Here is a 27,335-nt window from a genome sequence, read left to right as displayed (position 1 = left end):
GAATCTCTGCCGCTGAATGCTCATGTAATTGCTACAGATGCATCTAAATCATCTCAAGTGGTTTGTGGAGCTTTCTGTTTGGTTACTAAAGTTATCAAGTCTTGGTTCATTAATAAAGACTCCTCAGTTTTCACTGCGGAGGCCCTTGCTAATACTTTGGGTCTCAGATCCTTCATTCAATCGTCTAATTCTTCAATATTCATATTTACGGATTCCAAATCAGTCATCATGGCTCTCGACAATTTCTCTATTCATTCATCTACGGTGACTCATCTCCTGTATGCTCAACTGGTTCATACTAGTTCTTTGGTTAACAGCATATCACTAATTTGGGTCCCAAGTCATTCGGGCATTACCATTAATGAAACCATTGACAATCATGTTCGTACTGTAGCTTCTTCTACTGTTGATCTTCTACCTTCTAGCCTTTATGTGGAGGACATTCGTTCGATTTACTATCGCTACTTCAAGGATAATATTCGCAATGCTCTTTTCTTATCTATTCCTGAGTTTAGCTTCTTCTATAACTGCTGCCAGAACTTCTCCCCTTTGTTTTCGAACAGAAGGTTGGAATGTTTATTTTACAAACTCATTTGCAATAGAGCTCCCTTGAACGAATACCTACATCCATCATACCTACATGTCATCATATCATTTTAAAGCGGCTTAGCATCGTCCCCTAAGCCTGAAGACTTCTTCTCCATCTCAAATAACATCTCCATCTGCGTTTGTTTCGTCTGGTTTGTGTTTTTTTTTTTTTTTTTTTCATACCCTTCTGAAGAAGAGGGAAGAATGGAAATTACTGGAATTCCTATGTGTTCTGTGATTGATGACAGCTCTTTCGTTAGTATATTTTATAACATTTTCTATGCTCTTGTGGAATGTTCTTTCTCTAACAGGGGATGGCCCGAAGGCGTAAAGCCCTGTATAATTGAAGAAGAAGAAGTGAGCGTCGGTTGTCTATAATAGTCGGTTGTTATAATTTTCTAAGCTACATTTTTTCTTAATTCATCCGGATTCTTTTTACTTTCATCAAATATTTGAGAAAAAGGTAGGTTATACACGCACATGATATTGGCGCGGGGAAATTTTCTGAATTATTACGTTTAAAAAATGATTTTCTATTGAAGTTCAATGACGCTATGTGAATTTGCAAAACGACTATCAAAAATATCATCATCATATATTACCATGTTTTTAACACATTTAATCTACCGTCTTGATATTTAGTCGAAATCAAGAACAAGTTACCTTTTATTTACATCATCAATTAGACAATTGGTTTCCTTGTGTCACACATGAGAATGAAATGCCACTAAATGTGGCATTGTTGTTGACATCTTTTTTATGCACTCAAGGATTAGAAAAAATTTATTTGTTGATTAATAAAATTTACTTTGATTTTTTATATTGTACTTAGTGCGCAGAGTATAGTGTGTGTGTAATGGTGTTTACTGCATTACGCTTCTGTGTACTGCACAGAAAGTAGCAATACTTAAGTGATATCACAAAATATGAATGTTATTAAACGAATTAAGAAGGGGAAAATCTGGAGACGTTTAAATATATATTGACGTCGATTTTGAACGAGGTGTAAAAAAAATATTGAGCGAATTTCAAAATGTCTTGAAAACATCGCGATAGATAGATTTACCAGTTAAATAATATTCTTATATTGAGATGAGTTTAAGATTAGAATAAAGGCATTTACATGCAAGATTTAAAAAAAAAACCGTTTTGTAGAGTGATTTATGTTTGTACTGAGTATAATAATTTATAACGATTTACCACTATGAATAATTTTTTCCAATCAGTATGTGTACAGATAACATTTTAAACGATAATGCTGTCTCTATATCATGTTACTAAATTAAGGAACGTAATTCAGAGAATTATTATTCGGGTAGAGTGCAGAGACCGGTCCCCCTTATATCGCCAAGTACAAAACTTCGCCAAGCGTACCATAGCGGATCCACGTCAGTAGACACAGGCGGCTAAACGGTTCTTCAACCACGGTTTGCTTACAGCTGACCATATAAAAATGCGGGACATGCGTTTAAGCAAATACGGGACAAAAAAATTATTTAATAGCAAATACACGGCTAAATGATTCTGTACTCATTCATTTGGGTAGGGGGGGGGCGTTAAAGTATTTAATAGCAAATACACGGAACAAAAAAAAATAGTCCCGTATTTCTGCGCTAAATGATTCTGTACTCATTCATTTGGGTAGGGGGGGGGGCGTTAAAGTATTTAATAGCAAATACACGGAACAAAAAAAATAGTCCCGTATTTCTGCGCTAAATGATTCTGTACTCATTCATTTGGGTAGGGGGGGGCGTTAAAGTATTTAATAGCAAATACACGGAACAAAAAAAATAGTCCCGTATTTCTGCGCTAAATGATTCTGTACTCATTCATTTGGGTAGGGGGGGGCGTTAAAGTATTTAATAGCAAATACACGGAACAAAAAAAATAGTCCCGTATTTCTGCGCTAAATGATTCTGTACTCATTCATTTGGGTAGGGGGGGGGCGTTAAAGTATTTAATAGCAAATACACGGAACAAAAAAAAATAGTCCCGTATTTCTGCGCTAAATGATTCTGTACTCATTCATTTGGGTAGGGGGGGGGGCGTTAAAGTATTTAATAGCAAATACACGGAACAAAAAAAATAGTCCCGTATTTCTGCGCTAAATGATTCTGTACTCATTCATTTGGGTAGGGGGGGGCGTTAAAGTATTTAATAGCAAATACACGGAACAAAAAAAATAGTCCCGTATTTCTGCGCTAAATGATTCTGTACTCATTCATTTGGGTAGGGGGGGGGCGTTAAAGTATTTAATAGCAAATACACGGAACAAAAAAAATAGTCCCGTATTTCTGCGCTAAATGATTCTGTACTCATTCATTTGGGTAGGGGGGGGCGTTAAAGTATTTAATAGCAAATACACGGAACAAAAAAAATAGTCCCGTATTTCTGCGCTAAATGATTCTGTACTCATTCATTTGGGTAGGGGGGGGCGTTAAAGTATTTAATAGCAAATACACGGAACAAAAAAAATAGTCCCGTATTTCTGCGCTAAATGATTCTGTACTCATTCATTTGGGTAGGGGGGGGGCGTTAAAGTATTTAATAGCAAATACACGGAACAAAAAAAAATAGTCCCGTATTTCTGCGCTAAATGATTCTGTACTCATTCATTTGGGTAGGGGGGGGGGCGTTAAAGTATTTAATAGCAAATACACGGAACAAAAAAAATAGTCCCGTATTTCTGCGCTAAATGATTCTGTACTCATTCATTTGGGTAGGGGGGGGCGTTAAAGTATTTAATAGCAAATACACGGAACAAAAAAAATAGTCCCGTATTTCTGCGCTAAATGATTCTGTACTCATTCATTTGGGTAGGGGGGGGCGTACGTCAGCAAAACTGAGACAACCCCCCCCCCTCCTCACCCATGAAATATACCTCTGAATATAATCTTATATTGTCTGTTAATGTTAATTCACTTGTATTGTAAGAAGAAATTTTTACTAATTGCTGACTGGAGCCGTATGAGTGTCATGCACATGAAGTTACATACAATGGGCTAATTAAAAGTCTGATTTCATTCTTCTTAGTGGAGAGTTGTTAATTTAGAGTTGAAAAAAATATCAAAAATCGATTGACAGTTGCAGTGGTGTCAGAGACAGAGATACTGTTGGTGGGCAGGGTACTTTATGGAATGGGTATGAGCACCCAGAGAAATGATTCAGAAATCAATCAAAATTTCCTACTTCAAGATCAAGACAAGAACCCACAAGTTCCAAAACTTCCAGCATCCTTGGCCAGTCAAAGGTGCCGACATGAAGGAAACATTGATGAGGGGGGGGGCGAAAATCGCCATTCATTCCGTTTATAAGGGACCCAAACCCGTAATCAGGAAGCGAAATGGTGCATTACATTGTATACTCATGAGTTATTGGAGTGGGGGGGGGGGGCGGCTCAAATGGTATCAGCCCCTAGTTTCTGTCGCCTATGGTCGGAGTGTTTGAATATTATTTCAATGTGATAATACAAAGTGATTTGAAATGTGCATCGCATTGTAAAAATATAATTTGAAAATAAGACTTTTCGCAGCTGTTACACATAAAACTTACATTGTCTTAAAAATTTCCTTAAAGATATATTCTCTGCATGGATGCATTTAATAGTGAATTACGGAAATCGTGCTGGGACGGCCACATTGATCGCAATTTATTATCTCGATGTGCACCCCCCAACGCCCCTCGCTGCAAGAAATGGAAATCCCTACAGAAAGCGGGAAGCGCGGCCTATACAAAGGAAACTAAGTTTTCAAAATTTATTTGATCCCAATTTATTATTTGGGTGAGCTCCCCAACGCCCCTCACTGCAAGGAATGGAAATCCCGACAGAAATGCGGCTTATATGGTGAAAATTAAATTTTATAAATTTATTGGATCCCAATTTAGTATCTTGATGTACGTTCCAATGTCCAAAAAAAATTTGTTCCATTTTCTACGCCTAAAGCAACTACCCTATTTATAAGATCACAACAAACATATGAATTATAAAGCAATTCAAATTTTTCGCGGCAAATTGACGATACAGTGACGGCAAATTTGTACCACGACGAGTTTGTAGCACGACGAATTGACGCTGCGACAAATTGAATGCGACGAATTGTCCTGCGACAAGTTGAACTTGACAAATTGACCTAGACCCGGGGATTTCATACATGGCCGTCTCACGTAATAGGTCCCTGAACAAATATGAGGTTCTGGGTTAGTTCCTGCTTGGCCGGAAGTAACTTACGATCTGATGTGATGATTTCTAATGTAAGTTTATATGTACAGTTGCATAGGCGTAAACTTGTATCCGGCCCATGGGCCCGAACAACAACTAAATTATAATATTGATTAAAAAAAAGGAAACAAAAATTAAGGATACTTTTTCAAAGGTTCAGGAGCCTCTCGACTAGAACCAAGAACCTCGACTCCTCAAGAACTTCAAAAGATTATGTTGATTTTGTAGTTAATTTTTTATTGTATATTATGATCTCTTATATTATGATTTCCGAAAGACTGAAGATAAATGTACTTTTTTTGGTTAACCCTTTTTTTTTTCATGATTCCGATTGCGCTATTCAAAAAATGTTGCACTGCAAAGAATTATTGACTTTCGAAGTTGACCACAGACACAACGTGGCGCCAGAAATTCTGACACTTGTCTTAGTGCGGTGGGGCTTAATCCCTTTGGGAGTGTTCCCGTAAAGAAAGGGGAGAGGCCCTGGCCCATCCTTGTTATGCCCATCCTTGTTATGCCCATCCAACAAAGACAGTGAGGTTTAAGGAAAAACGGAGATATACGTTCAGAGCAGGCCTTTTTTTAACATGTTAACTGAGGGGGGGAGGGATTTTGCCCCGCTAGCCTTTCCATTTCCCCCACCAGTTAAGATAAAAAAAATGACCACTTGTGGGGCAAAGCCCGTTTCTTGTTTTCCTGCAGTAGCTTCAGCTTCAAACGAAGAAGGGAGTGAAAGAAAAAACTAGCACTAAAAAGATTCCGCCATTTGTGAGATCGATGTTTTCCTTTTTTTCAAAAAGGAAATAGCTACGTTCAACTGGAAAGATAAGTTTTCCAGGGACTGACTTCTCTGGAATAGGTCTTTTGCTCTCATAAAAAGACAAAGAACAGATGGGGGCTGGCGTTGGCCAAGGATATGACCATTCACTGATTGTTTTGTTGACGCGCATTAAAGTGAAACGATTTAGTTATATAACCCTGGGAGTAGAAAGGACCTAAAGTTACCGGGTTGTCATCAGATGCCGGGGTTAAAAAATTCTATTTTAGAGCAATATAGATAGATAAAGATCAGTGTTGTAGCGCAAAACCATTCAGATTCAGACATTACGTGGTCCCCAGATCAGAAGAGAGGGGAAATGAAGAGAAGAAAATAAATACAGTGGGGAGAGAACCCCGTTTATACGACTTTCGAGAGACGGAATCACACATACACGGCAGTTCTTTAACCCAGTGGTTCTCAACCGGGGGCCCTAGGATATTCCAGAGGGGGCCACTGATGAAAATCTTGCAAAAGGGGAGCCACGGCTACTGATACGGGGGCCACGAAGAAATTTGTGACATTAAATTTTTTTAGTCACTCTGACTAAAAAAATTGAATTTCAAACAAAATGTGCATAGAATATCTCTTTCGTAATTTTTCCCTATTCGAGTAACATTAACATGAGGAAGAAGGAAATAAAAAAAGTGGTTCATGTAATCTCGGTGGTTTTACGACTTGGGGGTGACAGTAGGCCCTGACACATTGTAAGGGGCGGCAGCGTAGACTTTACTTAAGACAACAAAAATGTCCGATTTTTTTTGGGGGAAATGCAGTCAAACCCAAAGCGTATTAAAGACCCTTTATTAATACACTTTGGTCAAACCCCATTAGACCGGAACTCCAAGAGACCCGAGAAATCACTTCGTAATAACGAAATTTCGTTACAAAGGAATTCCAGATTTTTATATTGTTCCTACCTATCCGAGGTATTAGAAAAGTTTTCGTTAAAACGATATTTTTCCCGTTGTAATGGTATTTGTTACAATGAGAGTTGACTGTATTTCGTCTCAAGCTAATTTTTTACGTGTATTTGCTGCATGGGTAACAGGGCGAATGGCACTTTACTGGTGAGCCATTAATCTTAGAGACATACCCAACTAGAAAAAGTATCCACATCAAGTGTCCAACCCAGATATGTCTGTCTTTCCCGATGCCAACTAAAATAATTTCACGTTTCCAAGTGCAATATTCACCGAGATATGCGAATTCAAAAACTTGAAGAAATTTGCGAAAAAACAGCATTCAATGAGGGTAAAATGGTTTCCCCCTCATTTAATGCTGTTTTTTTCCAACTTTCTTGGAATACCTCAGTGAAAAATTTGAGTACTACACATTATTCGGGTACTTTTTCCAACTGGAAGTATGCCTCTAGGACCAATGGTTCGCCAGTAAAATGCCATATGTCATAAAAAACTAATTTGGAAATAATAAAAATTTCATCCAGTACAGTAACTTGATGACATTGTGCCGTCTTCAAGCGCAGAGTTTACATTGATTAAAATTGGACTGACACAACACATAAAACATACAAATCAAACTGAGAAAAACACAAAACAATAAACTTCACAAAAAGTAACATTACGATGATACAGACCCTTTGGGATTTATTCTATTTTTACTGTATTCTATTATGTTTATTTTGCTTTTTCGTTATTTTCATAAATTAAATTCAAAAATATTTATACTTCAGACAATTTTTGAATAACTATCTTCTAATGGGAAAACGGGGGGGGGGGGAGAAAGGAAGGGGGAGTAGAAAATTATTCATGTTCGCAAGGGGGGCCACAGGAATGAAAAATGGGTGAAACGGGGCCATGGACAAAAAAAGGTTGAGAACCACTGCTTTAACCGTTCTTATTTAGCCGTAACTTCTCCCAAACTCAGAAAATAATTTTCATTTAACTTTCGGATTGTGCTTAAAAGTTATCTGATTGTGAAGAAAACAAAGGAAGGTCATGAGTAGAGCCCGGATTATATGCAAATGCATATGTGCATATGCATTAACCCAATTTGGCATTAATGCATATAAATGCATAAAATCAAAGAATTTCCAGTATAAGTGCATATTTTTGAAGGTTTACTTAAACTCACCTTTTTTTTTATAATTTTCCAAATAAATATGGTTCGTAATATTTTCATAACATCGATTTTTTTCCCGGTATGTGAAATTTAGTGAATTAATACATATTTATAAAGTATTTTACGATTACTAACTGTTTTATTGTAAGGCTATTTCTCGAGATGTCTCAAAATGTTAATTTTGTTTTTAGAAATAGTGTGGAAATTCTTTTATTACTGCTATTTTCGTTATTGAGCAGCTACAACAAACTGAAAACTAAAGAAATGCCTGAATAAAAAATATGTAGAAGTTATTTGCATATGCTGTATACATATATATGAGGGGATATTTTTTGGGAAAAATGAAATACATATGCACTAATAGAAAACATGTATTTTAAAAACACATTCGTTTTTTTTGCATGGTGTATTTTTTAATGCATATATATTTTCCCTTTTTTTATACATATTTCGGAATTTTTGATTAAGGTTAATAAGGTTTGTTAATAGACCCCCTGGGGGTCTATTAACATTTTACGTAGCGATGTCGATAACGAAAATCGCTAGTAACGATGTGAGAAAAATCAACCTTTAGCGATGGTGACGTAAATCTATCCCACAATGCACCGCAAACCCCAAACACGTTTGAAACGCGGGCATAACGACATGAGCGTAATAGACCCCCTGGGGGTCTGTTCACTGTGATTTTGAGTATCCATTAATTTTCATGCATTGCAATATTCAATGATTTTATTTACCTCTTTTAGACGATTTCTTCGACAAATCTCTTTTCTTTTTAACAATGTCCCGTATTTACTTGTCCAACGCGTTGCGTAATGCTAATCTAGCAAGCCTCTTCCCATTATAATTTGGCGGGAATAAGCACCACTATAAAGTTGGGGTATTTTTTTTCAGTGAATTGCCGAAAAACTGTCGAAATTTAGTGTCATCATACCCGTTATATTGAGGTATACAAAAAAAATGCCTATATTTTTGTATATTATATGTGATATATTTAAATGCCATATTTTGAATCCCGTTATAACGAACTCTAAGGGACCGGAGAAATAATTCATTATAAAGGAATTCCAGGTTTATTCAAAATGTTGTTATGTAAACTTATCTGGGGTATTAGAAAAGTGTTCGTTATAAAATAGATTTTTGCTATAACGGTATTTGTTAAAACGGGATCCATCCAACAACACTTGTATAGATGTATAGATACTTATCTTCTATACGTGATTTTTGATCCAGGATGATGTGTTGGGAGGAGCAATTTGCGTGAGTTCGTTGGATTGTTCCACATATTACCAAACCAATTTTCCCATATTCGGCTCTTTGGAGTCACCCCATGCCTGAGTGAAGGCAGACATATTCAGCTACGAATTAGAAATGGAGGCAGACGTTCAGCTGTGAATGGGAAACTGAGGCAGATGTCTTCAGCTGCAAATGAAAGTGAAGACATATCTTCAGCTGTGAATGGGAAACTGAGGCAGATGTCTTCAGCTGCAAATGAAAGTGAAGACATATCTTCAGCTGTGAATGGAAACGGAAACAGGCATATTCAGCTCCAAATTGAGCAGCGGCAGGCATCTTGGGACAAACCACTTGTCACAACCGGGATCAAAAAGGAAAAAATTATATTAAAGCCACTTTTATTTGACTTTTTGAAAAAAACCGAACTGGTTTAAACCACACAACCCTGATTTGTATACATAATTAAATTTAATTGATGTTATAAAAAAACATGCATTCACTATATATAGAGTGTAAAATCTGAATTACGTGATAAGTTACTGAAGGGAAGCTAGTTTCTTTCCCATGGCTTTTTCTGCTTCAGATGAAACTGTCCCAACTCTGGTACAGGGACACCTCAGCTAACGAAGAAGATGACAACAGAATCATGTTCATTAGCTGAAACGTGGGTTCCTATAGAATATCATTTAATTCATAGTTTTCCAAGCTTTTCATTCCATCGCCATCATCTTTAGAATTTTTTTTTCTCTCATCGCCCCCAACTCAAGTGAACCCATAGGATCCTATGTTAAATCCATTGCTTGTATCACCCCCCTGGACCATTCCATCCCCCACCAGTGGGGCGTAAACACTGATTTAATCCATTCTAGGAATTGCCCATAATTTAAATTTTTTTTTTTTTTTTTTTTGAAACACCAGAGAGCACTGTGATAAAGGCAAAAACTGGCCGAGGCTGTAAGTCAAAATTGTATAAATGAGAATTAACAAGTAGATGCTAAAGATCTTTTCATTTTACACTATGTATAGTACTAACACCAGCTTTAGTCTTTTGAAACTGGTGTTAAGGCAACCCAGTCGAGTTTGCTGCCATTTGTGATTTGGTCAGCAAATTCCTGTGTCTGATATATGTAGATGGAAAAGATTAGCTCCTAGAATATCCAGACTATTTTTAGTTTAATGCTGTGCCTTGCACTGAGAGAACGTGTGCTCTAAAAACCTAGCCTACTTTTTTTTTCAATGCATTGCCTCTTAGCTGAATCATTTTACATACTGCCAAGTCTCCCGAATTTCTACTCTATCTCCCGGACTCCCGAAAAATTCTTATATCTCCTGAATTTCACCCATGATTGTAAAAAAATTCTTACATTTGGGAAAAAACTGCTGCTTCATAAGCGTTGTGTAAATTGTCACCATTCCGTCAAATCACAAAAAAATATTTTATTTGTTTGAGAAAACACAATTGGCAAGCATCAATCTAGCCTTTCGAAATCCAAAATTGGCACAATCGTGTGTATCTGCTTAATCCTTATGTCCCGTTTCTGGCCCAACGGAGATTTTGGTTTGCGAGATTTGATTTTTGAGTAATAATGACAGGTAATTTAACCCAAGGTCTTTAACCTACTGATTTGCCATGACTTGCATGGTGTCACGATTTTTGCAAAAGCAAAATATTCCCAAGATTTCCATTTTACTAGTGAAAAATCCCAAAATTGTTTTAAAAATATCCCTTTTACATTTATTTTTGTTATAGCATTTGGATCCGTGCAAAAACCTCTGGAATTTTCATTCGCTAAAGTTGGCAGCTATGATTTTACATGAAATAGTTTAAAAATTTTCAGAAAGAGAAATGGAGGTACATATAGAAAGATTCAGAGGTGAACCTGAGTTGATCAGGCTCAAGTGACAGAAATTTTAATGATAATTGGTGCTCGAATTTAGATCGTGACTCGGCTATTTTATGTTAGCCTAATCCGTGTTCATTAGAAGAGGCAAAAAACCTCAAAAAATTCATAAACCAAGACGTTTGTTAGTCGAGGTGTCTTTCTTTCAAACCGAGCACAACTCAGGTCTATCACCATCTATGGGCAATTTACTACCTAGTGAGTTGTGCCAGAAGTGTAACTGTGTGTGTACCTAACAGTCTGAATGCATATGTAGTGTTGTTTGATTTTTTCAGTGCTGCCATCTATATTTCAGAAGGGAAGTGAGCGATGTGTTACGATTGAATTGCATTTGTACTGTTTTTAGGTATGTTGCTCTCTGTGGCGAGACTTTTTAAAGGGGAGATTGGCTCGTATTTGCGCCTTGAAGTTGGGAACTACAAGAAACCAATTTTAGCTGACCACCACTGTGGTGACGGTGGGGTTCGAACCCGGTACCTCGCGACGCAAGTCTGTCACCATGACCACTCTGCCACCACAGGGGCAGTCGAGGTATCACTGTATATGGATATTTTAAGAAAATCTCATGTCTCTTAGGGATGGGACGAATAGTGATTTGGCCAAGTACCGAATATTCAGTGGCTGAATATTAATTTTCTTGAAATTCATAGAAATTGTAAATAAAATTGGTGTTTTTAATTGAAAATTAAATTATTAGTAATTTTAAATGATATTGAATTTCAATTATGCGATTCATCATTTAAATAAATATAAAAAACTGTGTTAATTGAAAGATTTTTATTATCATGATACTGCCAATCAAATTTAACGATGATACACGGTCGAACTTTGTTAGTTCAAAGTAGAGAGTCACTAGAGAAAAGTTTGATTTATCTGAAATTTGAATTATACAATTAATCTATCCTGGACCTGCAAAAAAGGTTACAAATTGCAACTTAATCATCAACATTCACATGGGTGGGGGGATAATAGTTATAAGTTATTAAAATTTTATCTCAGTTACGAAACGTTCCCAAATTTTAATTATTTATAATTATAATAATTGATCTTAGCTACTGTTCTGGAATCACCATCACTGCAGAATTTCTTGGCCGTGCTCAAATCCTTATTTAAGGGCAACAATTCATGATTATCGGTTACGGAACTGTTTTCCAAATTTTGCTTGTCATTCTTATGCTATCAATGCAATATACATTCAATAACGCATTATAATTTGTACTTTGACTATAAAAAGATACAGATTTTGAATGGTACACCTTGATCCATACGTTCAACTTAATCAATATCAAGTGGTACACGTTCTCGATGCACTCCAGCTGATCAATATCAAAATAGGCATTAAATTATCAAAGAAAGCATTTGTTTTGAAAATTTGTTGCGTGTTAGTCAAATAAAACCAAGTCTGTGTGACTTCCTTTAGAATTTTCCCAAACTAAATTCGCTGATATAAAAATCATAATTTTTTCCCTCCAACTTTGAATCATGCAAAAAATTTGAATTAAACAAGAAATTTTAACATTAACTTAGATAGAAAACTCAAGGGAAGTTTGCTTTATCCAAAGTTCGAATTAACCAAGTTCTACTATATTGTATTTTAATATAACTTAAAGAATCTATTTTTTCAACTCATGTCACACAGTTTCGCATCTAATCACGAAAATGTCAACCAGTATTTACTCTCAATTAGTAATGCATCATAAAATATACAACTTATTTTCTTATTTTCCCTCTTTAAACGTTCTTTGCCCCCTTTTGCCTCTTTCAGTAGATTAATACGTTTCTTGTCTAGATACATCCTTCAGTTAATGAACTTGTGTAATTCATGCTCACTTCCACCTTATTGCACTAGAATTCTATAGAAAGGGGTATACAAATTCATTTTTTACACCACACAATAAAATATAATCAGCAAATTTTTAATTTATATGAAAAATTCCAGTTAATATTTTTAAAATTAGTTTGTATGTGCTTGGATTTACATAGATATTCGGCCGAATACTGAATAGTGGACGAATATTTGTCCCATCTCTGATGTCTCTTACCAGAAATTGCATTAAGGGAGTGCAGCATTATTATGCACTAATACCTATGTAATAATTTGTTAGTCAGCAATATCTGTTCCTTCTGAAAGAGTGCTTAGAGTTGATATTTGTTTCTTTTTTTATAGTGACACCTTACAAGGAATAAAGTTTTGGTTGAGCTCGTGGTGAAGAGTAAAAGACAATATTTTCTGTCAAATGGATAAAAGAAGGGATTTTGTTACCTATGTATATACGCCATCATTGAAAAGTGCTGCAATTACCAGAATTGTTGTCAAACTGTGGGAATTACATTACTCCCAGCAAACTTTAAATTGCAGGTACAATGAAGGCAGTGATAACAACAAAGATTTTAAGGATACATATCATTCCTGTGATTTTTGTATCGATTTCATGCTTACTGATGACTGCAACGGTCGTTATTCTACTGTTCATTACTGTGACCATGATTCTACTGTTCGTTATCATGATCTTCCAGTTATGGAAAAAGAAGTGTTGAGTAAATTACTCGCCTTGCAATTACCAAAACAGTTAGAACGAGAAATCAGTCGATATGTAATGCACATCGGGCAAAAATTTTTACGCTGGATTGATCCAGGGTATTCCCGCCTGGGTTTACGTTCATCAAAACACATTTGTTGGACTAGTGAAGGTACAGTCAACTTGTCTGAAACAATCAGATTTGTTTACGATTGTGAAAAGAAGGATCAGAGAATGTTCATGACTATCGCAAATGCATGTATGGAAGATCTTGTTAAGAAAGAGTGGAAAAAGATGCCAAGACGCGAGAAAGATGTTCAGTCAACCTTAAAGTTGTGCTGGGAACACAAGTATGATGCACACCTTGTGGTGTATTGGCTTTGCTTTTGTAAGAATGACTTTTCAAGGCTGTTCAAGATTATAGAGGACACTGATGATTACAATATATATAAATGCAATCATTCTATGTATCGAAACATGTTTGATTTGTCAGTTCAGACAGGCAATAAGCTTGCAGCAAAATATTTTTGGCCAAAACTCAGTGAAGAGGAGAAAAACACAAATATGATGGTTTGGATTGATCGCTTGTTTGAATCCATAGATTGTGGCGACAACAATGATGATTGTGAATATTACGGAAGAAAAGATGGGTATTTAGATATTTTCTTTTTCCTGCTGGGGGAGATGAATGACTCTGAACAACAGAGAGAAGTTTTCCAAAAATATGATAATGTTTTAACACAGATTCTAGTTTTCGATTGGCCCTGGCAAAAATATCTCTTGCAAACAATTTCTGTGATGTTCTCGTTCATGGATCAAACTGACTACATCAATTTTATGGGTGATTTAATCTTCAATGTTGGAAAAGGTAGAGTAATAGAGAAACTGTTCAGCGAAGTCTGGTGTGCTAGTCCTTCAAACTTCAAAATGGGCTTTGTGGAACATATGATGGAATATTCCTGTACACATGAGAATACCTTTTGTGAATTATTTGATATTCATGATTTTAATAATGTGAAGCTTATTATGAACTTAATGACAGAAGCACAGAAAAGAGTCTTCATTTTTTCTGGTGTCCAGAGTATCTCATTTATTTCTTCGGCAATCAATAACCTGGATGACACAGATGGTTTTCTGAAAGAGACACTGCCTTCAGAAAATGACATGCACGAGTGTAAAGCACTCATAATAAAATATCTTTAATATCCTAGTGCAAGGCACTTGTTGCAAAATCATGACAGAACAGCGACTGAAAATTTCTTGAAATGGTGCCTCATTTCTGAAGATGAAATATGCCATTTCAAAGAAGACATGGGGCTAGAAACCATTGGAAAGTAGACCTTCGATGATTGTATTTACAGTATAGACCTATCATTCCTTTTTTTATTATCACAAGTCACATTGGCATACCCTATTCCCTTACCTTGTATTACTATCTTAATATTTCTGTTTTTTTTTTTCCTTGCCTGAATAAAAATGAAACTGTAAGTGGTATATGGAGCTCTGTTATACATGTTGAGGAAGGTCTTTTCTCTCGTACCTTTTGTTGCAGACCTATTTCCCCCCCCCCCCCAAACTTAAACTGGAAGAAAAATTTAAAGTTGATGTGAGCAGTTACTTTTCTATGATTATTATTATTTTTCAATCATTTAAAATAGGTGCACAACCTTATTAATCTTTGGAGATATGGAAGGGAGTGTTTTTTTTATTATTATATTTTCAGATGAATTGATAGAATGAAGTTTAAAAAGAAGTAGTTTAAAAAAACCTAACCCATAATTCTGTCGTTTGGTAACACTGACTAAGGTTATTTCTTGAGCACACATGCAATGATCGATACTTCCTGAAGCTAACAAAATAATGACCAATTATCATTAATTAATTAGTTGATTTAAACTTTATACTGTTCGCAGAAAATTAATTTGAACAGTTAAAACTTGTTTTCAATGAATCAATTGACCATTGATGGTCAGAGTGGATTAATTAGGCAATTAATTATTGCTTAATCAGCATCAGGAGTAAATAATTATTAGTTTAATTAGTGTCAGGAACCAATAAGTTCATGACAGTTAATGTATTTGTTATTAATTATAAATATTTTATAATTATAATAAAATATTAAATAATTAAATATTAAAATATTTAAACATATATTATAAATATTTTATAATTATATGTTCAGAAACTAATGGGTTCATGATAGTTGATTTGTTCATTAAAAACGGGCTTCGACTTGGTAAATGTCTGAAATGGAAACATTTACAAGCGTCGCATTTCTGGCTTTTACTGTAACATATACAGGTCAATTTTTGGGGATCAAAAACTTCACTCAGAGTTTTACAAATACCCATTACAACAGGAGTGTACACACTTTCCCATGAGCCAAATACAGCCCCCTGAGTTCCATACAGCCAGTGAAAACTGTCTTAGTGGCATCATGGGCTCTTAGTAGAGTAATGCATTAAGCCCTCTACACCAGTTGGATAAACTGATGGAGAGATTGCTATGCAAGTTCATCTAAGGCAGCCCACACAAAGATTAAGAAGGCAATGCATAAAAGGTGTTTTAATCCTCCACCCAAAGAATATCAGTCTACACAATTACCAATCAAAGGCCACTTACTACACTAGTTTGTGGCCCTCGAATGATCGTCTTCTCGCATATTTGGCCAGCAGACAGAAAAGATTACTCATTCTGTGCCGCCTTAACCCATGCAGTAGCTATTAATCTACTATTAAAAAAATGCTATTGTCTCGCAAAGTGCAGACTGTAAGAAAATGAGAAGATGTAAAAAACAAAGATTTTTGAAGTTTTTATTTTCCGTTGTACCTTTTTGCATTTTAGAAGCATATGTTTTTGCCTCTAAATTTTAGGGGTGGGAGCTATGCATAGGTTTTAAACTTTTGGCGCCCTGGAGGGGCTTGTATGCTTATACACCAGTATATAAAGTATCTTGGCACTGACCTTTACTAACTTATGTGATAGGCGGAGTGACATCAAGAGTGATCGATATTATACCAAGGTATTAATACCAACTGTCTATTGTTTCTTTCTATTCCCTACTCTGAGTTAAGGAAACTGAATTGAAATTCTTAACAAATGTTGAAATTTAAAAAACCAACCGGGTATACAATATATTTCTATAAGCAAATGTTCGGGCTTGACGTTTTTCCCATGCTTGAGTGAAAGTTGCCTAAGGCCATAAGATTATTTAGTTTTAAAGAATCCACAAAATTCTATGCTAGTCTTGTATGTGTACTGCAAAGTAACAATATATACATGTGTATGTGCCACTCACTGTATGAAAGCAAACAGCATTCCTTACTTGGTTCTTGACTGGAATAATAATAGCTTCAGTTATTTGGTTGAAAACAATATAAGCACCAACTCATCAGAAAATTCATAGCACAAAATGTTTTCTTTGGTACTTAGTCTATCCCTTTCAACTCGTTGATTGTATATTGCTGAGATCGTGAAGTCATGACTGAAACTAATTTTCAATTATTAACTAATTTTCAACTTATTTTAAATGTTGACTGTCACTCAATCTGAGCTATAAAAGTTAATATTGAAATTGGAATACAGTATGGCTGCTTCATATTAACTCTTGGTCATCAATATATGTCTCATAGACTTTCACTATGCTACTAAGTTCTTCATGATAGTATGCACCGTGTACACCTTCCTCTGCGGAATTGCTCATGAATCAGTATGTGCTGGAACGTGTTGTGTGTATGCATATGCTCATCTTGATGTTTTCATAGTTTCATAGCTTGTTTTGTGTTCTTGCACGTGCTGCTATCCCTCTTCCATATTTTGAAATGAAGGCGGTGAATGTGCTTGAATTTTCACGTTATGTAAGTATGTAGATGAAGGCTGTCTGCTCTCTGCAGGAGAGACTTTTTCAAGAGAGAGACAGAGGCTTGCATTAACCATTAACCTTTTCACTACCTACCATCTTATGAAAAAAGGAAATAGTTATGCAAATTTTTAGGTAGGTCATTTTAGTTCTAATTAAAGCTTAAATTTTTTTTTTTAAAGTTAAAAAAAATTAGTACACAGCAAATTTGTAACCTGGTACTTGAAAGTTTTATCAGCTGTGTTTTGACAGATAATCTGACACCAGGAGGGTCCTGTAAGTCGGCGCATTATCATGAAAGAACATCTATGGCTTGGCATTTTAAAGATCTAGTCTAGGTCTAGTTACTTGCGTCTCATAGAATCATGCCAACATTTAAGTACTTGCGGATCCTTCCTGGTTTCAGATTGCCCATCAAACCACATTCGGATATTTCCACAACCAACTTGCTCCCCCCTGATCTTGTCCCCATGTGACCTTTTCCTCGGATAAAAAATTTACTTGAGGGGTAATGATTCTCAGGTTCCAAAGAAGTACAGCGACGAAGGCACTAGAGGATGTGACAAAAAAAAAAGGCTTGCAATCCATATTCATATCTTTGTATGAACAATGGCATAATTGCTCAGGGTAGTTACTTAGAAGGTACACCAAATAAACAGGTTCTATATGTATTCATTCTTCCATAATAAAATAAGTCTTGAAACTTTATGAACATAGTAGTATGTGAAAACAATAGTAAATTTTGAACTACTATCAAAACAACTGCAGGGCTCGGCACGGGTCACTTTTTTCCCTAAAAGTCACTTTTTTAGAAGCTGGTCACTTTTATTACCTATTTTCGGGCCCAGGTCACTTTTTCCACTTTTTTTAGCAAGAAAACCTAAGTCTCGCGCTCTTTTCCGCTGTCAGTGTTTTTCTTTTCTTCAAGGAGGAACTTTACCGGTTCAAGGTCGCTAATTTTCTCCCTCCCTTCATTGAACTACGATCGTACAAGGAACCCCTATATATATATATGAAGGCGTCTTTATCTTCCCGGGAGCATACCGTGTGACGTCAGCATAACTTGATTTCAAGGCGCTTGGAAAGAAAGCTCCTTATACTTGTAGTTAAAGAGTCGTCATTTTATGGAAAAGCCGGTCGGAAAAAAATAGCGTAAAAGGCTTATTTACAACAAAGAATTTTTTCCCCTCCTCTACTACCATTCTTTCTTATTTCCCCACTCATTCTTTCATTTTCATCTTATTTTAAAATTGATCCTTTATTTTATTTGTTTTAAAAAGTTTTAGTCCTAAGGGCCGAATTCCTTTCTTGGAGCATCGAGCAAGTTACATTTGTCGTTTGTTCTATCGTTACTTTTATTAATTTTTTTTAATATTTGAAATGACGATTTAAAGGCTCATTTACATTGAGCGAGTTTATAAAGAGAGCCCGTGCAGAAACTAACTTACGCGCAGCGGGAGAATACCAAAGCGCGCCTATTAAAGATGCGTACTATTAATACGTATTAAGCGTATTATTAGTACGCTTTGGAGAATTGAATTTCACTTGTAGCTGGCCAACGTTAAAGAAGCTCGCAAGTATTTTGAATTTACTTACAATAAAAAAAAAATCATCCGACTGAAAAACGCGATCTATCTAGAAATAAAATTCGTACTATTTTTCTAACTGGATTTAAATCTCAGCAAGAAACCGTAGCCCCAGATATGATCGAAAGGAGAACTATTTATGAAAAGATCACAGAATCCTGCAATTCAACGTTTATGGAAGGATGACGTCACTCTCCGCTACCATACGAAGGTTTTTAACAACTGGCTGTTGCAAAGATATATTTTGGAAAGAGAAAATTCAACTGCCCCTGCTGGGAATCGAACCCACGTCCTTTCACTTTCCGGTCGAATTTTCTCTTTCCAAAATATATCTTCGCAACAGCCAGTTGTTAAAAACCTTCGTGTGGTAGCGGAAAGTGACGTCATCCTTCCATAAGTCGCCATCTGGTGGCAGCGTCAGCAGTTGTGAGCTTGGCCTGAGTCTGGTCTGGCCGTCCATGTACGGTCCTTTTCAGTGTACACGAGCTCCAAGGAAAGATTGAGAGATTCGTTGCCTCTGTAGTCTAGTGGGTTCGATTCCCCGCAGGGGCAGTTGAATTTTCTCTTTCCAAAATATATCTTCGCAACAGCCAGTTGTTAAAACCTTCGGATTCAACGTTTAGTTTAACCAAATAAGATGAAAATTGGTCATCAGGCTGATGAAAACTCAGTTAATGTGCATGCGAGCCGTACATAGAGGTGGATTTAACGGTGGGCACAGCGACCGCGCCTTTGGCCCCTACTTTATACTTTTTTCCTAATTTAAGGGGCGTAATATTAATTTTTTTTTATGCCCGGGGCCGTCAATAACTGACCTTTATCCGCCTCTGGTCGTAACTTAATTTAGAGCATCTTCACGATGCTGATTGTTGACTTAATATCGACATATTGCGCTCCATTCTCGGTGTTGTGTAAAAAAAGCCTTTTTAGACCTCGGAAGTTATTACAACGTTTTTGTCTCGAGTCGCTGTTATGACCGCAATAGGAGAGGGCGGGGTCTGGTTCCACGGGTGTTGAACGAGGAAGGGTGCCGAGTTTACTCTTTTTCCGTTAAAAAAATGGATACCGGCCCCGGGCGATAGTAAATTTTCGTTCGTACTTGCGGTGCGGGTTGCTACATACCGTGATCAAATCCAAAACACGGGGGGGGGGGCAATGCCTCGAATGGAATTTTTGATGGAATGGTATATTTAAGAAAAGGAAATAAATTCCTTTGCAAAATTATCGAATTTCACAGTCAAGGGGCAGTAAAATTACGTTTCCCCTCCAGAAAAAATATCGTATTACGGCCATGGTAAATCGGGTGCCCCGGGTGGGGGTGAATTCACTGTTTTTGTTCGTTGAAAATTACGGGAGGAGTCAGAGCTAACGTGGCGACTTTTTTTCGCATTAAAATAGGTAGCCCTGACAGCGGCATCCATAAACTGTATCAACCGCATTTATAAACCCCGTATGTCGTTGATTCGAATTTTGTGTTCATTTTATCCTAATTTTCCGTATTTCCCGATATATTTCTATCGATTTTCGCATATTTGGTTGATTCATGTTATAAATTATATATTTTTTTGTAATTTTATGTGGCCTTTGTCAGCCATCTTGAATTGACCGCCGCAAAACGGCGATTGGTTGGCGCGGAAAAAAGTCGCCACGTTGGTGCTTACAAGGTTCATGGGAAATTTACCGGGGAAGACCGCGGAGTCTTTTTCTGTTAAAAATTACGGGGGGGGGGGGCAAAATTATATTGTTTCTGGGTAAAGTAGTAAATGTTTTTTTTGCTAGGGGTGTATGTTGTGTGTAAAAAAAAAGAAAAATATGTATTTACAAATTTTTCTCTCAAAAACCAATTTCAAAACTGATTTATTTTCTCCCTCGCCCAAGGGAGGGTATTATTTTGGAGCCCCCTCTGCCTGTAAAAGAGTAGACCCACCCACCCTTCCCAGTCCAGCCATAGGTGCAGATAGACTTGAAGGTCTTAGAGGTGCGGCAGATGACAATTGATATACATCATGTATACATCAGTAGGCTCTGCCATTGACGTTGGGGGGAGGATGGATTGCCCTCCCTCAACGTATAAGGGGCCGTTCAAGTATTACGTAAGCAAATTTTTAGCCATTTTTGACCCCCCCCCCCCTTGGCAGCAAAATTTCTTCATCAGCTCTGCCCCTCTGAATCCTAACTCATATTTTCATAAAGGGTGGTTGATGACGTAAGCATTATCGAAACCAACCCCCCCCCCCATCGATGATGAGGTAATACTTGAACGGCCCCTAACAATTAAAATAATTTAGTTAATTTAATAATTTAAATAATTTATTTAATTCAGTAGTTTAAGTAATATTTTAATTTAATAATTTAAAATATTGTTTAAAATGTAATTTTAGTTTTTTTTTAAATCAATCATTATAGTAAATTTCTTAAAATTTGTTGGAAGATATTATACAAACCTAATTATGTAAATCAATTTGTACTAGTTAAAAAAAGTACATTTTGTATACTGTCATTCATAGCATAACATGAATGAAAAATCCACTAGAATGTAGATGGGACAAATTCTCTCATCAAATTTTGTGTTATTTCATTTTTTTTCCTTCTTTGAATGTGAAAATGTTTTCTCGTTTTGAAGTTTTTCCGGCTTAAATTGATTTTAAGATGGGTTGTGGATAGCAATATGGGGGCCATTCAAGTATTACATAAGCAAATTTTTAGCCATTTTTGACCCCCCCCCCTCCCGTCAGCAAAACGCTGACCCCTCTCCCCCCCTGTCAGCAAAATTTCGTCATCAGCTCTGCCCCCCCTAAATCCTAACTCATATTTTCATAAAGGGTGGTTGATGACGTAAGCGTTATTCAACCTCCCCCCTTGTCATCAAAAGTCAGCAAATCGGAAACCCCCTCCCCCCCATCTATGATGACGTAATACTTTAACGGCCCCTATGGGGAGGGGAAAGGCATTGCTACTGTTACTTAGAAAGGATGTAATGTTACTCTCTCACACATAGTTGTTGATAAATTTGATAAGTTATTCAAAACTTTTCTGGTTAGCAGAATGCATTCGAGTTTGATTTATTTCACACTATTATGTAAAAAAAGCAATTTCGATGAGCTCCATTGAAATACAAAGTTTAGTGAAAACTAAATTCAATTTCAATTCATTCAATTTGGTAATAATCAAAATTCATTGTCCATTTGGTCTCTTTCTAAAATTATTTTGGTCACTATTGGGTCACTTTTTAAACATTTTGGTCACTATTTGCTCACTTTTTTAAACAATTTGGTCACTATTTTCACTATTTTTGAGGCCATGATCCGTGCTGACCCCTGCAACTGTCATTTTCTATAGAAAAGTCATTTTTAAATCAAATTTCAATCAAAATTTGTTTGATATTATAGTGGTCATGAGGTTATGAATCAAAACTTAAAGAAAGGACTATGATATGCTCATAATAGTATTCATTACACCCAAATCTGTTGCTGTACCGTGAATTTTTGGAAATTTCATCCTGCATATTGTCTATAAAACACTGTAATTATACAAATACATGTGATAAAACTTTATGGTTCATAACCCCAAAAATATCATGGCAATATATCTTATTAAAGTTTTGTAATGATACAATGGGTAGATTTTTCATTGAAAAAGTGGCATAACTGATTCTAAAACCTGCTTTTTTTGGTACCACAAGAAATGGGGCTTTTATAAAAGATGAAAATTTAAAAATCAGATCACTTTGCAAATCATGGCGTTTTAAACATAGTCTTTAAGTTAGTAAGTTTTTTGACTCTAGTGATACTTTAACCCTTTATTTGGCCATGTTGCTTGAGAACAACACAAGTTTCTTATATTTTTAAAATAAAAGCATTTTGTATATTTTGAGCTAATTTTGGCAAAAGTAAGTTGGTAAACAATCAATGACATTTTTATACAATTCAAATCTATATAAATCATATAAACACACTGTATTTATATGATTTACATAGATTTGAAATCATATAAAAACACTGAAGTGCAACATCTATTATTTTAAATATTGACAATAATATTTTTTGTCATGCAATAGCATTCAGGGTTCCTCATTTGCTTAATATAACCCCTCAAAAATTTTCTTCCCTGGATATTTCAATGCTTGCCAATTAAAGGGTTAAAGAAAGTCATAATTTGTATTTTATGCATTTGTTGGGGAACATTTTCTGAAAGGATTGTTTTACTGCGTAACACAAAAGTGAATGCAGTAAACCCTTTTATGGGGACGAAACATCTGACTGAATTTTATTAATTGACATATTTGAATGCTAAGGGATGTTACAAGGGGATTATAGAAAATTATTGGTACTGCCAGTAGTGAAAGGGTTAAGGAAGTATAGCCTATGTATTAATTTGTTAATGGATCCAGTGTTTCTTTGTGGAGTCCATTGTTCTTTGTGGAGTCCATTGTTCTTTGTGGAGGATATTCTGATGATTCAAGTTAGCTATATTTCTGTTTCTTCTCTTTCAGTTGCATCTTGCATGAATTTGTGGTGATGTAACGAAAAATATTTTCTGTCAGAAAATGGATAAGGGCAAAGATTTTGTTACCAGTGCTTATGCACCATCATTGAAAAGTGCTGTGATAACCAGAATCGTTGTCAAATTGTGGGAGCTACAGTGCTACCTGCGAATTATCTACTGCAGGCACAAGTGTGACCCTGACGATGATTATTGGGATGAAGATTTTGAAAATATAAATCATCTCTGTGTCTTTTGTATCAATTTCCCACTTATGAATCACTGCAGGGATAATGATCACGATCATGATTTTACTCTTCGTTATCATGACTTTCCAGTTATGGAAAAAGAAGTGTTGAGTAAATTACTCACCTTCCGATTACCGAAACTGTTAGAACGAGAAATCAGTCGATATGTAATGCATATCGGGCAAAACTTTTTGGGTTGGATTGATCCAGAGTATTTCCGCCTGGGTTTACGTTCATCAAAACGCATTTGTTGGACCAGTGAAGGTACAGTCAACGTATCAGAAACAATCAGATCTGTTTACAAGCACCAAAAGAAGGATCAAAGAATGTTCATGACTATCTCAAATGCATGTATAGAAAATCTTGTTAAGAAAGAGTGGAAAAAGATGCCAAGACGCGAGAAAAATATTGAGACGACCTTCGGGTTGTGCTGGGAGCACAAGTATGATGCACACCTTGTGGTGTATTGGCTTTGCTTTTGTAAGAATGACTTTTCAAGACTGTTTGAGATTATAGGGGAGACCGACGACTACAATATATATAAATGCAATCATTCTATGTATCGAAATATGTTTGATTTGTCAGTTCAGACAGGCAATAAGCTTGCAGCAAAATATTTTTGGCCAAAACTCAATGAAGAGGAGAAAAACACAAATATGATGGTTTGGATTGATCGCTTGTTTGAATCCATAGATTGTGACGACAACGATGATGATAATGAATATTACGGAAGAAAAGATGGGTATTTAGATATTTTCTTTTTTCTGCTGGGGGAGATGAATGACTCTGAACAACAGAGAGAAGTTTTCCAAAAATATGATAATGTTTTAACACAGATTCTAGTTTTCGATTGGCCCTGGCAAAAAATATCTCTTGCAAACAATTTCTGTGATGTTCTCGTTCATGGATGAAAATGACTATGTCAATTTTATGGGTGATTTAATCTTCAATGTTGGAAAAGGTAGAGTAATAGAGAAACTGTTCAGCGAAGTCTGGTGTGCTAGTCCTTTAAACTACAAAATGGGCTTTGTGGAACATATGATGGAATATTCCTCTGCACGTGAGGATACCTTTTGTGAATTATTTGATATTCATGATTTTGATAATGTGAAGCTTGTTATGAACTTAATGACAGAAGCACAGAAAAGAGTCTTCATTTTTTCTGGTATCCAGAGCATCTCATTTATTTCTTCGGCAATCAATAACCTGGATGATACAGATTGTTTTCTGAAAGAGACACTGCCTTCAGAAAATGATATGTACGAGTGTAAAGCGCTCATCATAAAATATCTTAAGGATCCTAGTGCAAGACACTTGTTGCAAGATCGCGACAGAACAGCGACTGAAAATTTCTTGAAGTGGTGCCTCATTTCTGAAAGTGAAATATGTCATTTCAAAGAAGACATGGGGCTAGAAACCATTGGAAAATAGACCTATAAAGATTGTGTTAGTACACTTTTGTACTACTACTCCTTTGGCAAGTCACTGAAATCATTATATAAGGATGGTTGATAGTGTTTAGCTTATCTCAATGTTCCCATTTATTTCCCCCCCCCCCTGCCTGTTCATTGAATTAAAATTAAACTATATATATTATGGTGCTTTGATATAAATGCTGTGGGCTGGTAGTCTTTTACACCCTTTGTCGCAGAATCCTTTCCGTGCCAAAGTTAGAAGTCTCTCTCTTTTTTTTTTTACCTTAGAAAAATAATCCTAGCATCATTTTCTAAAATTTTGTTCTGTACCTTAAGGAACACTATAATGGACGAATGGTGTGATATGTTTTCTCCAAGTGAGCTATCGGATAAACTAGATCGGTTGAAGTAAAGAGGACTGTGAAGACACACCCTTCCCTAGTGACAATGAAAACCCCAAGACCGGTTCATCAAAGTCCGAGATGGAACGCCAGTGGAAATCAGAGACTTCAGGCCGAGTCCATGGCCGCACATGCTAGTGCCCCCCCCCCCTCCTCCCCCCGAAAAATTCTGTGCACCTTTTTGAGAAAAGATTATGGTGTATTTTTTCAGTAAAAAAAAAACCCTTTCAGGAAGAAAAAAATATTTTTTTGAATGCACCCCCTCCCCAATGAGAAAATCCTTGATACAAAACTATCGGTGCAACGACATCCTCTATAACGATATTTTTAGGAGATTTTTAAAATCGCTATAACAATATTTTTTTTTTATATTTTGTTCAAAATCGTTTTGAATTTAATTTCGTCACTTGTTCTCATTGTTCTGCAGGCGTCTAATAACATCAATATTTTGCACTAAATGATCATCAAAAGCTAAAGTTATTTGTATTGCTACATTCTGTACAACATAAAAGCGCTATGCGGTAAACTTCTTTACAGGGACAATACACATCTAAGTGAATTTTATAAATAACTAATCAATTACAATTTTTTTTTGTAATGAATAAATACATAAAAGTGCATTTTCCGATATTAACAATGCCGATATAGAAAAAATTACAACAGTAGCATAAATTTGATCACTAATAACGATAATGTTGCCTCTTTAATCCCTCTACCACAATATTTTTTTCTTGGTCCGTAGAATATTGTTATATTGAGGTTTCGCCCTTATATTTAAGCTAAATAAAATATAATTGTGTGTGTAATAAATATTATATTTCGATATGATTATGTGATTTGTTTATAATTTTACACGATACAATAGAGCTTCCCCATGAAAATTGGCGAGGCAGGGCCTCAGAAAAATCATTTGGCCCGGGCACGACCTCCTACCTATATAACGTTATCTAGGTGGTCGTGGCCCAGGGGCCCTGCTTGAAACCATTTTTGTCCAACGGTATTTCGGGCATTTGCCCTTCGTGGACGAACTTTTAAAGTAGCCTATCGTTCAATCCGGGCTCTGTGTGGTAAATTTGGCGACGATCAATCCAAAATTGTGGATTTGTATAGAAAACACACAGACAGAAAATTAATTTTATATAGATATACACAGTATCAAATTTATCCTTAGTTTCTCTCAGATAAGATATTCACCGCATCTCTATAGTTTCGTTGTTCACCAAACAAGCACAATTATACTCGTACTACACCAAATGAAACTGTAGTCTCTGCATAACGAACCACTAAAGAAACGTATTTTACACAAAACAAAATTTCTATCCAAACGCGTTTAACTTTCCTTTAATTTAGAACATCAAAGATTATTCCTCTAACGCAGGGGTTATACTCTCTCTGCGCCTCCAACCTTTGTCAGAGGCGGAGCGATGATCCTGAAAATTTCCCCATCTTGGGGGGAAAAAAAATTTATTTTTTTTTGCAGTAGATTTTCAATCAGGAGCTTGCTCTTATGTTTTTCTGTTTTAGGTTTTTTGTTTCTCTGCTTTATAATCGTTTCAAAAAGTTGAAACGAGCATATTAAACTGGTTTCCAAGATGAAATTCCGTTATTAATTTAAAATTCTTGTTGAATTCTTCAAAAATTTAAGGTTTATTTAAAGAGAGCGGTTTTTTTTTACGGCATTACGAACGCTGGATTTGACTCAGTCAGCAAGCAGTGCCGTCTGAACACATGGCCCCACCGGAGCACGGCCCGGGGGCCTCAAGCTGGGCCGGATTAAGACGTCTGAAGGCCCTAAGCACGGGTGATTTTGGTTCTCACCCCCCCCCCCCATTATAGGTATATATTAGTAAAAAAATATATTTCACTCAATATTGGAACTATCAATGAATAAAACCATGAAATATGGGGTGGTTTTTTTTTTCAATGTATTGAACATCTAGAGCCAAAATTTGTAATATTCATATTTCTAAATGCGCACTTTA

The 27,335-nt window shown here is 36.0% G+C and overlaps 1 pseudogene across 1 annotated transcript; it reads left to right on the top strand.

Moving 5' to 3' along the window:
* Positions 1 to 933: 933 nt before the first annotated feature.
* On the top strand, positions 934 to 26,112 carry LOC149074977 (uncharacterized; annotated as a pseudogene). Its single transcript, XR_016194316.1, has 2 exons — positions 934 to 1,051; positions 23,300 to 26,112. The product of XR_016194316.1 is annotated as an uncharacterized LOC149074977 (transcript).
* The last annotated feature ends 1,223 nt before the right edge of the window (positions 26,113 to 27,335 follow it).

The sequence above is a fragment of the Pholcus phalangioides genome, unplaced genomic scaffold, assembly GCF_987345545.1.
Source record: "Pholcus phalangioides strain wild (caught in Gottingen) unplaced genomic scaffold, Ppha-v1.0 ptg000016l_1, whole genome shotgun sequence".
NCBI classification, from domain to species: Eukaryota; Metazoa; Arthropoda; class Arachnida; order Araneae; family Pholcidae; genus Pholcus; species Pholcus phalangioides.
The sequence above is the reverse complement of the archived record's forward strand: the minus strand, read 5'-3'. Positions and strand labels throughout refer to the sequence as shown.